Here is a 12,027-nt window from a genome sequence, read left to right on the forward strand (position 1 = left end):
GAATATCGTGTCTCGTGTGTATGTGTCTTTCTCTGTCTGTCTCTTTTTGGCAGCTTGCCCTAAACATTCTATTTATAGGCCTGCCAACCTAGGACAGCTGTCATTCCTTCTAGAAACTCTAAATACAACGTACATATTCAAATTACATATTCAAAATAAACTAAGTGTAAAACAAGTCTTCCGGGTAGGCTTTTCATAAATCTTCATTTTCCGAGTACGCTATGTACTCTGCCATCCTTCAGGACTTGGTAACATAGAAGTATGCCTGGGATCAGTTTCCGGGTAGACTTTGCTTGAAGAGTCCGGGTAGACTTCAGTCTTCTTGACTTTGCCAGACTTTGCCCGACAAATCCTTACGAGCAACCTTGTTCTTTAATGATCCATTTCAACTTTTTGCTAAAATAACTTATTAGCAAAGTGTACTCGGGAGAATAATACCTTGCTTGAGTTGAACCTTGCCCGATGTTACTTAGAGATATTCCATTTTCATCAAGCCTACTTGGACCATCTTTATTAATGAATACCTTGCCCGGTCTTCCAATCACTTGGCTTCTTGGACTTGGTTAACCAAACCTTACTCGGAAGAGTAATATACTTGGCTCTGAAGAACAAACTTGCTTGATAAAGTGAACCTTGCCCAGATTTACATAAACTAGTGTACCTTGCCCGGCAATGCACTAAGCAAACCCTGCTCGGATATCCACTAAAGAAGACTTCTTGAAGTAAACCTTGCCCGATAGACAAAATATCATACCCGGCTAAGTAAAACCTTGCTCGGATGTCTAAGGTGTGCCCGGATCCATACTTAGCGAATTCTGAGGAGGTGGAGAAGATTCCAATCTTCCATATACTTCATTCTGGTCAAATCTTTGACTCAACAATCTCCCCCATAGGTCAATTGTTTGACTCAACAATCTCCCCCTAGATTGGAACACTTCAGCTGACCCAAAACATTTCTATGGTTACTTACACTTAGCAAAAATACACATCAAATCAAAAATCAAAATTACATATTCAAATAACATAAGAAAATTACATAATCAGAAAGTTGTCCGAAGACATTACAAAACAAAGCCTATTCTATTGATCTTGTCTCTTTCTTGCATTATGAATGGCTTGTCTTCGATTGATTATCTCTGAAGCAGCTTTGATTTTGAAGATATTAAGGGCTTGGTAGTGAATGTGACTTTCTGGTATATCCAAATCCCTTATATCCATCAAGTCTTTATTGTGCAGGCATGTCAAGTCTTCATCTTTCTTAATGATCCCCAGTATTTTTCCATCAGAGTTTCTCAGTACAAAATGATCATCATCTTCCTTGTATTCAATTTCAGTTATAATGCCATTCTTCTGTACTGTGTAGTTGGGGCGTCTCATTCTTCTTCCCATACTTATACAAGTATCCATGTTGTACAATGGATTCTCATCTCTGAAAGTCATCTGAAAGTCTCTCTCAGCTATGTCCATTCTTTTTAGCTTTGCAGTCCTTCTTGACTTGTGAGTTTGGGTTGTTCTCCAATTTCTCTTTTCTTTTAGGAACTTGAACCCTTTGTTAGCTTCTTCCCACAAAAATTTTGACAGATCATTCATCTGTCTACCTGCCAATCTGCTACTGTTTCTGTAATCATACAATCTGAGAGTGGCCATCCTTCTCAATTGTTCTTCATTGAATTCATGGAAGTCACTTCTCACAACAATTTCTCTCAATTGTCTACTCTTCATAATCACCTTTAATGCACCAGTAACAGAATCAAAGTACAGTTCTCTTGGTAGATCCACATTAGATTGTGGTCCTGTTCTTTGTTGTGCTGAACTGCTTGATTCACCTCTTCCTCCTTGATCTCTTCCTCCTCTTGGAAATCTTCTTGAAATAGGAGGCCTGAAGGGAATGGACTTCTTTGGTTTTCTAGGCCTCAAGTTAAAGACATTAATGTATACAGCCTCAACCATCTCTATTGGTAGATTGGCAAGTTCAACAACATTGTGTCCTGCTGCTTTAAGTTCTTTTAACATTTTATCCATGCCAGGAGTTCTTGCCAATCCAGCAGGTACAAACCTACCATCAGCATAGTATCTTGGGTCCTCTCCTTCCCTTAGGGCTTTTTCCCATTCATCCTTTTTAATATAAAAGAGGTATTTCAAATCCTCCTTTTTCCAAGACATTGAAGTCTGCTTCACTCATTTCCCTTTGGTTGATCATTATGTTCCTCAGTATATTTATCATTTCTTCATTTTCCCATGGAACAAATGGTTCATCCTCAGGTTCAGGTTTCGCATCTGGAGGAGCAGAGGTTTCAGCTGATCTGTCTTGTTCTTTTTCCTTCTCCCTCAGAGTTTGAATTCTTCTTCTTTTAGCTTGGGGTTCATAAGTTGCTTCAGCCTGTTTGGTAGAGCTCTCAGCTTGGACCCTTTTCAATTTTTTTTTCTTTTCAGTTTGTTGTATTGGTCCAACACTGATTCTCTGGATAAATGTTCAACAATCTCAGGCTTCATACCTCTCTGCAGTAAATAACCACACATGCCTCCAAACTTTTTCTTCAACTCCTCAATCTTCTCAAGCTTTTCATTCTCTTTTACACATTTTTCAATCACCTTCTCCCTTTCACTGTTGTAAAGATCTTGGAGTTTGTCAAAGGTGAAGTGAGATAGATCTTTTTTCTGAATAGTCATGCCTTCTGAGATAATCTCTGTATTTCTGGGCATCTCTATTCTTTTCCTCCATCTTTCTCTTCAAGGCATCTCTCTCTTTATCAAGTCTTCTTCGCAACCGATCATCACCAAGATCAGTCAAAGATTCAAAACTTATCCCATGCTTTCTCAGCTTTACAACCAATGGATTTTTCTTTTTAGCTTCCAGAACACTCAGCTCAACGTTTGCCCTATGTTCATCAGTCAATTCAACTTGTGGGGACATAACATAAGTAGCTGCACCAACTTTCCCTTGATCATTCTCAGGGTCATCATCATCATCATCATCAGAATCCTCAGATTCATCCTCTCCTTCAGATAGATCATTCATTGCATCAATCTGTGGTTCATCAGAAGGTGGATGATCTGGTTCACTTATGTTTGGCACATCAGGGACACCTTGAACTCTTTCACCTGGTTGCAAGGTTTGTAGTGGGACAACCCTTATAGGACTAGCTTCATCTTCTGGTGTTTCAACAGAATACTTGTTCTTATCATCCCACTTGCCCCTCTTAGCAGCTTTTTCATGCTCAGGCTGCTCATATGTCCTCTTTCTCCTCATGTAGGTCTTGGCAAACCTATTGACTTTTTCAGCAAATTCTTCATGAAGTTTAGAAAGTCTTTCTCTTTTCTGGTTAAGTGTTTCATGAGGCTCAGGAACATTCACCCTTTCTGACCAGCTGTCAGTAGGATTCTTCTTCAGATCTTCTTTTACTTGCTCAGTCCATTTCTTGGCAGCCATTGAAGCAATGGACTCACCAATTTCTTCTTCAATAATCAGACCAGTATTCAATTGGTTGGTTTAGCAGTTTCTGATTGTTGACTTTGAGACTGGAACTTGCTAACCACTATAGCTAGGGAATTGTCAACTTCCTCAGCTCTGTTCATCATAATCAATTCTTCAATCATCTCCTGATCAGCCACATCATTAATCATTTCTTTTGCAAGATTGGCTTGTTTGATCAAGATCTCCTGCTCTGCCATTTCTTCAAGAGTTAAGGATTGGGCTATTTTCTCCCTGTCCATTGATTCTCTGATAATTCTTTCTTGTTCCCTTAAGGCAGCATCAGCAGCAATAGCATCATCTCTAAATAATACATCCTTTTCAGGATATGCCTTAACAGGCTCTTCTTCTGTAACTTTTGCTTTTCCTTTGTCCATCCTTTTCTTTAACTCTTCTTCACTTTCTGGAGGGAAATTATCAATTTCTTTTTCAAGTTCATCCATCTCATCATCACATTCTACATTCTTGGAGCATTCTGCTTGTTCATTTTCTGGTTCAGTGAGCACAATCTCCTCAGTAGCATAATCTTCTTCATTTATCACTTCAGTTTCTACTTCTGTCTGTATGTCAGTCAAGACATCAGTAGCAATGTCAGTATGAATATCAGTAGCCACATCAGTGATAGTCACATTTTCTTATGTATTCATCTCTTCAATCCTTTCCTCAGTCTCAACATGCTCTTCAACATTTGTCATTTCAGTCTCATTTATTCTCTCAACATTCTCCTCATTCCTCCTTTCATCAATGTAATCATAATCTTGTTCTGCGCCCTTAGACATATCACCTTCATACTCATCATCATCAATCCTCCTTTCATCACTGCTCTCCTCTTCATCATCATACATATTCATAATCAACTTTAAAGCATCAGCAGTCTTTGCAACTGTTGCAGCTTCTTCAATATTCACATTAGAGACAGTTGGCCTTTCTTCATTCTCCCCCTGTTTTGGGGCAGCTGAGGTCTTCTCAACCTCCTGCACCAGGGACTTAATTTTCAATTCAGCTTCTACCAACTTCTGAATCAACATCACATTTTCATCGGTTACCTCCTCATTTTTTCTTCTAACCTCTTCAATTTTTCTTTTCAACTCAGCATTTTCAAATAGCAAGTCCAAATTTCTTTGAAAGGTGTCTGTATGTGGAGTTATAGGTGGTGATGTAGAGAAAGGTTCAAACTCAGGTTGTTCTATGGTATGAGTTTGGAGAATGGATGGTGGTGGTGATTGTATATGAGGTGGGCTAGAAATGAATGGATCAGACTGGATTGGACTAGTTGTTGGTTGTGTTTGTGGTATTGGTGATGTATGTGTTGAGATTTCTGGTTGGCTTATGGTTAGTGTTTGAGGTGGAGATTGTGGTATTGATTGTGTAATGGATTGGTCAATGTGTTATTGTGACTGTGGTGGTGTTGGAATAGTTTGTTCAATTTGCTCAAGTTGCCCCTCCTGATCAGGTGCAACAACTTCCAAAGCTACTCCTGCTCCTCCTTCATCTCCATCAACATTACCATCTTCATCATCAGAATTTCCATCATCATCACTATCATCATTATCAGCACTTTCCTCCTCTGAGCTTAACTCAGGTACTGGAATTATCTACAAGTCATGGTTTAACAACCATGGCAAGATCTCAAATGGAGCTTCAACATTGAATCTATTTGCAACACCTGGATTCTTAATTCTCTTGTAAGTGTCAGGGTTCTGCAGTAGGTGTGTAATTCCCATAGTGGGTAGATCCTGTAATTCTCTGTTAAAGATTATCTGAAGGAACCTTGGATATTGTAAGAATCTGTCCTTATCTGCCTTCTTCAAGTTTGAAACCAGTCCATCAAAGATCATTTTTGAAAAATTAAAGGGTAGATCATACATAATCCCAACAGTAGCATTTGCTAAATCATGACTCGTCAAAGTCCATGATCCTTTTCTTGGAGCAAACCCATGTACCACATGGTGAATGAGAAATCTGTACATTATTGGAAACATCCCCTTCTGAAATTGTCCATCATGGACTGTTCCCTGATAACCCATAGTCTCTTCAAATATTTTCATCAGGTGTGCTGTATTGAAATCTATATGGTTATGATCATCATCATTCAACTTTAGACATCTTCTTATCATCCTTTCAGTCACATGTATCTCATGGCCAACAACAGAGGCTTTAATTCTTCGGCCATTGATGTCATCTGCCAGTGTTGCAGAATTCCAGAAATCAAGTGAGTGATTTCTGTAGATGACTGGATTTTCAGTTAAGGCAAAACTGACATTTGAACGAGCCATCCATCTAATCATTGGTGCCACCGGCTCATTGTCAGGTGTGACTTGCAGAAGTGCACACATATTATGTTTCTTTTCAAAGAAGTACTTCGGCTGTTCTTCTTCTGCCATATCTGAACATCACAATCAAAACATATTCAAAGTGAAATTAGTCATAAAGTTCAGTACTTTAGATAATTTCAAGGTATAAAATGAAGAAGAAAGAAAAGAGAGAAAATCATCAAGAACCTGTTCTTCGACAAATTTATAACCTAAACACATAAAGAGAGTATTAGTAATCAGATACATAATCAAAGCCCATTATAGTCTAATCGTGGTCGAAAAACACATTAATGTTGCTTACTGAGTCGGAATTAGAGGGCTAATTCAAGTTAGGGTTTGGATTGAAGTAAAATGCGATTAATCGGTTAGGTTTCTTTGAGAGTAAGCAGTTTGCAGTGGAAGGAGAGAGAGGGAAAAATACTGTTGAAAATTTTGCCTAATTCCCTCTTTTATACCTTTTGAAAGTGGGTTTTAAATGCACTTTGTCCTTTTGTGAATTATTAGCTGTCATACAGTAAAATTATCCACTTGATATATTAAAAACAATATTTATCTTTTGAGGTAGTAAAACCTTACTCGGAATTATTCTTTTCAAAGTCTACTCGGTATACATCTACTTACAAAGCTTACCCGGTCAAACTTTGCTTGGAAAATTTTCATTTTTGAATATACAAAGTTTGCCCGAATCATTCTATTTATAAACCTTGCTCGATCAAGCTAATTAATTTAAAGTTAAGACATAATGAAGAAAGCTTACCCGAAATACTAGATTTCTTGAGAAATTAATCACAAGGCAAATAATCAAGTATAAACATCAAATAAACATCCTTACTAGGAATCAATAAAGACACCCATATAGATTTCTCAATTTCAAATTAAAACTTATCTAACATAAACCCTAATAAGAATCATAATCAATTTTATCATACTAAATAACATATTCAATCAAGCATACTTGAAAACATAGTGTGCCCGAGCAACCATTCAAGAGAATAGTGTGCCCGAACACCTTTCTAATGCAAAGTATACCCGAATAACCTTCATATAGTACAAAGTGTGCCCGGAAAAGGATTTCTAGCAGACAGTGTACTCGGAAAGTTAAGTTTTGAAATTACCAAGTATATTGAGGGAACAAAAGTGTACCCGAAATATAAAGTGTGCCCGGAAAACAAAGTTTGCCCGAAAACACTTGTAATTTCAAAGAAATCATAAACACACATATCACAGAGCATGCTCGGAATGAAATTAAAACACATAAACATTAAAGTGTGCTATAGTCTAAAATTTCAAAGAGCTTGCCCGAAAATCCTATGTTAGCACTAAGCTTGCTAGGATAAACACATTCAATCATCAGGTATGCTCTTACCCGAGGGATTTCAACATGCCAAACCATACCTGAAAAATGACAAACTTAAATAGTAATATCTAAGCATGCCCGGAAAGATTAACAAACCTTTCCTAACAACATATTCACACAAATCACAAAGCTTACTTGATGTACTTGACTAAGTTCATAAAGTTTGCTTGGACTCACAATCAGCATATAACATGCACAGCTTGCCCGAAACAAGAATTTCTTGTTAAAAGCTAGCTATAACAACACATAATCATCTCAAGACTTCAAGCTTGCTCGGGAAATGAGTACACAGTGTACTCTACCCGGAAAGTGTAAACACTTCAAAGCATGCCCGAAAATCAAAAAGTTAGTCAAAAATGACTAAGCTTACCCGAAAATCATAAAGTAACATATTCAAACATATTCATTTGTTTTGTGCCCGGAAAGGTTATAAAACATCAAACATTACCCGAACTTACATATTCAGCTAATTAAAGGCAAAATGCAACACTTTTTGACTTAAACCACTTGTCAAAATATATTTTTCATTAAAGATCATAGTTTAAGAGCAAATGGTGCATTTAGAGGTCAAATTTCAGTTATATTTCTCTTCAAAACAGTTTCTTCCATTTTCTGAAAAGATCTCAAGAATGGGATCATATTGACTAAGTAGCTTTCTCAATACTTTATTCTCAGCATTATTATGACAACATAGATAGGTTAACAGCAGGTATAAACTTAACATGAATTTCATTTCTTTGGTGATATTATTAAGGTTCAATTTAAGAATAATGCATTAATGGTCAACACTGTGCTATGATGCCTCATATCTCTTCTCAAAGCTTATTTGGCTTTCCCCAGATCACCCCAATTTGACTCCAACCTCCTGTATTTGGTCAAAAATTGTTTTTGTATGACAGAACTTATTGTATTTTTGTATTTTTTTGAGATTCAAACATATATAGAGGTTGAACGTTGGACTTACAGTTAATAACATGCCTTTCATTCAAGATGAGACAGATTTTGTCAACATCTTTGTAGTTCTTGTTGTAACCCTATTGTTTGATAAATTATTTAAAATACTTATCAACTTTTGGTTGATTTATTCATTCTTCCCCTTGTTTTTGATATTTTCTCAAATTTTCTTAAAGCATGTTCTTTGTCATATTTAAAGATGTTTCATTTTTGGTTGACCAAATAACAACAGGCTCGTGTATGACTGGGTAATCACTTTTCTTCCTATCATTTGGAGAGATTTATCTTGAGACATGCAAATACAACTATGTATCTCCACATAAAGATCAGCATATTCAGTATGTTTATATCACCTAAGATTTTACATCATCATGGGAAAGCAACCATACATGTTAATGACTATACTAAGGTCTTTTTAGCCTATTAATTCCATATGATCAGATAAGTAGTCAATGTACTATCATTTCCCATTAAACACAGTTTAATATTCAATCACCCCAATATCTCTTAATTGTCAGGTTAATGGCTATCCTGTTTGACCAAAAGTGGTCAACAGGACCAAACATACATGTGAATATATGTTCTTTCAAAGTTAGAGCTATTGACATAGTTTTAAGTGAAGGAATAAGAAACAAGTTGTTATTGCCCCAAATGCATTCAGTTTTCAGGTCAATGGTTATCCTTTGAATCTGTAGAGATTTAAGGACCAAACATACACGGGTACATGTCCTTCTAACTGGGCAAATGACATAGTTTTCAGCAAAAACAACTACTTGAGACTTTTCTTTAAAAAAATCCTTCTTTTAAGCTTCTTTTAAAGCTTGAACTGAATAATCTTATCATATCTCAGCACCATTAACAACATGCTCATGTTTTGATCAAAATAAAGTATTTATGCAAAATTCATTAGAAATTTCATTAAATCACTTAATTTTGACATAAAACACATTTTGACATAAACAGTTGCAGTACATAATTAAATTTGAATGACACTCAATATAATCAGGACAAGCAAACATTTAACAACATTCATGTGTAAGCCTATCCTAACAACATCAGATGATCAGATAAAACACATAGTCAAGCATTAAAGCAGTGATGTCAAATAAGCTTACTCTCACAAGTAAATCATAACACAGACACTTATTCTAACATCACAAATGCACATCAACTGATAATCATGCAAACCTATCTATCAGATCAAACATGTCAAATTGTGCATACATACACAGTTAAAGCACATAACAGTTAACATATTCAGTAGCATACTCAAATATCATACTTAAGTAACATAATCAAGCATATTCACTAAACATTCAATATGTGTAATCTCTAACAAAATAATCAGTTATCACAGAGAGACACACAACCAGGCACACATCCTTAATCAGATTTCATCAGAGTTGATCATTCCCAGGGCTTTCAGAAGAAAGTTGAACCTGGTTCTTTCAAGTGGTTTGGTGAAAAGGTCAGCCAAATTGTCACTTGTATCAACTCTTTGCATTTCAATCAAACCTTTTTCACTGCAGTCTCTGATGAAATGATGTCTGATTTCAATGTGCTTAGTTTTGGAATGTTGAACTAGATTCTTAACAGTAAAATATGCAGCAGTATTGTCAATAAGAATAGGGGTGTTCAAGAAATTCAAACCATAGTCCAGCATCTGATTTTGAATCCATAGAACTTGTGCACAGCAGGCAGATGCAGCAACATATTCAGCTTCTGCAGTAGAGATTGAGACTGTAGTCTGCTTTTTGCATTGCCATGACACTAGCCTTCCACCCAAAAATTGACATCCTCCTGAGGTTGACTTTCTGCTCATGTTACAGCCATCATAATCACTGTTTGTATATGCAATCAGATCAAAAGATTGGTTCTTTGGATACCAAATCCCTAGGTCTGGTCTTCCCTTCAAATATCTGAATATTCTTTTAACAGCATTCATGTGGGAGACTTTTGGACTTGATTGGAATCTTGCACACACACATACAGCAAACATGATATCTGGTCTTGTTGCAGTCAGATACATCAGAGATCCAATTTTGGCTCTATATTCATGTTCATCTATAGGCTCCCCTTTTTCATCTGCTATCATCTTTTCTTTGGTGTCCATTGGAGTTGAAGCAGTCTTGTACTCTTGACAGTTGAACTTGTTCAAGATGTCCTGCACATATTTGTTTTGATGAATGAAAATCCCCTCAGCCTTCTGCTGAACTTGCAGTCCTAGAAAGAAGTTCATTTCTCCCATAGAACTCATGCTGTATTTGGACTTCATTACCCCTTCAAACTCCATACACATTTGTTCATTTGTAGAACCAAAGATGATGTCATCCACATACACTTGTAACAGAAGCAAGTCTGATCCCTTTTTTTTGTAGAAGAGTGTCTTGTCAATGGCTCCTCTTTTGAAACCATTTTCAAGAAGATGATTTTACAGCTCATTATACCATGCTCTAGGAGCCTGATGCAATCCATAAAGGGCTTTTTTTTAACTTATACACCCTGTTTGGATACACTGGATCCTCAAAACCTGGAGGTTGAGCAACATACACCTCTTCATCAATCTTTCCATTTAGAAATGCAGACTTAACATCAAGCTGGAACACTCTAATGTTCTTTGAGGCAGCATATGCAAGAAAAATCCTGATAGCTTCAAGTCTTGCAACAGGTGCAAAGACTTCCTCAAAGTCTATTCCTTCTTCTTGAAGACATCCCAGTGCTACAAGTCTAGCTTTATTCTTAATCACCAAACCCCTTTCATCCCTTTTGTTTCTAAAAACCCATTTGGTTCCAATTGCATATTTGTCAAATGGCTTATCAACAAGATCCCACACATTCAGGTCTCTAAATTGTGCCAATTCCTCTTGCATTGCTTCCACCCAACTATTGTCTTTTAATGCTTGTGCTATGTTCTTTGGTTCTATTTGGGACAGAAAACAAGAGTAAAGACAGATGTTTGTAATTTCGGAATGACTTCTTGTAACTCTTTCATGCAAATCACCAATGATGTTTTCAGAAGGATGATTCTTTTCCACATAAGGAGTTTGTACAATCATATCTGTAGAAATGTTTGTGTCAAGATTTGTTTCATTGAGTTCTGGATCTTCAATGATCAAATCAGCTTCTGCATCATGAAACTCTGGTGCTTCATCATTATTTTGTCCTGAAGTAGATGCACCATTGTTTTCTAAGTTCAGTCTTAGAAATAGATCTTGAGATCTTGCAGTGGATGCAGTTTCATTTTCACTTGCATGGTTGCTTGTGTCATCCTCAGGCTGAATTTTATCATTCTGTACATCTGGGTTGTCTTGATTGTGCTTAGCATGATCAAGTTCATCAGTGTTCCATGAGGAATTCTTCACAAAAGAATATTATTTCTCTTTTCTAGCAACCTTCTTCCATAATTCTTCCAAGTCCAATGTTTTCTTCTTCTTTTCTTCAATTACACTGGTCTTGTAGAATGAGTTATCAAAGTCTTCAGGATAAATCTTGAAAGACCTTATTAACTTCTCATGATCAAACAGCCATGCTGTACCATCACTGTATTGAATTGATTCTCATTAAAGATGATGTCAAATGATTCTATAACACTCAAGTGATCTTTCACATAAACTCTGTAGGCTTTTGAGTGTGTAGAATATCCAACAAAGAAGCAATCCAGGGATTTTGTTTGAAACTTGTTCAAATAGTCCCTTGTATTCAAAAGAAAACATTTGCATCCAAAGGGCTTGAAAAACTTGATGTAAGGCTTTCTGTTGTGAAATATTTCATAAGGAGTTTTGTTATGCCTTTTGTTCACAAGTACCATGTTCTGAACATAGCAGGCTGTATTTATGGGTTCAGCCCAAAAAGTGACAGGCAGATTAGCATCTGCTAACATGGTTTTTGCAGCTTCAATTAAAGTTCTGTTTCTTCTTTCTGCTACACCA

Source organism: Bidens hawaiensis, unplaced genomic scaffold (genome assembly GCF_021521415.1).
Source record: "Bidens hawaiensis isolate Kalapana, Puna unplaced genomic scaffold, B.hawaiensis_p1.1 tig00010538_1, whole genome shotgun sequence".
Lineage (NCBI taxonomy): Eukaryota > Viridiplantae > Streptophyta > Magnoliopsida > Asterales > Asteraceae > Bidens > Bidens hawaiensis.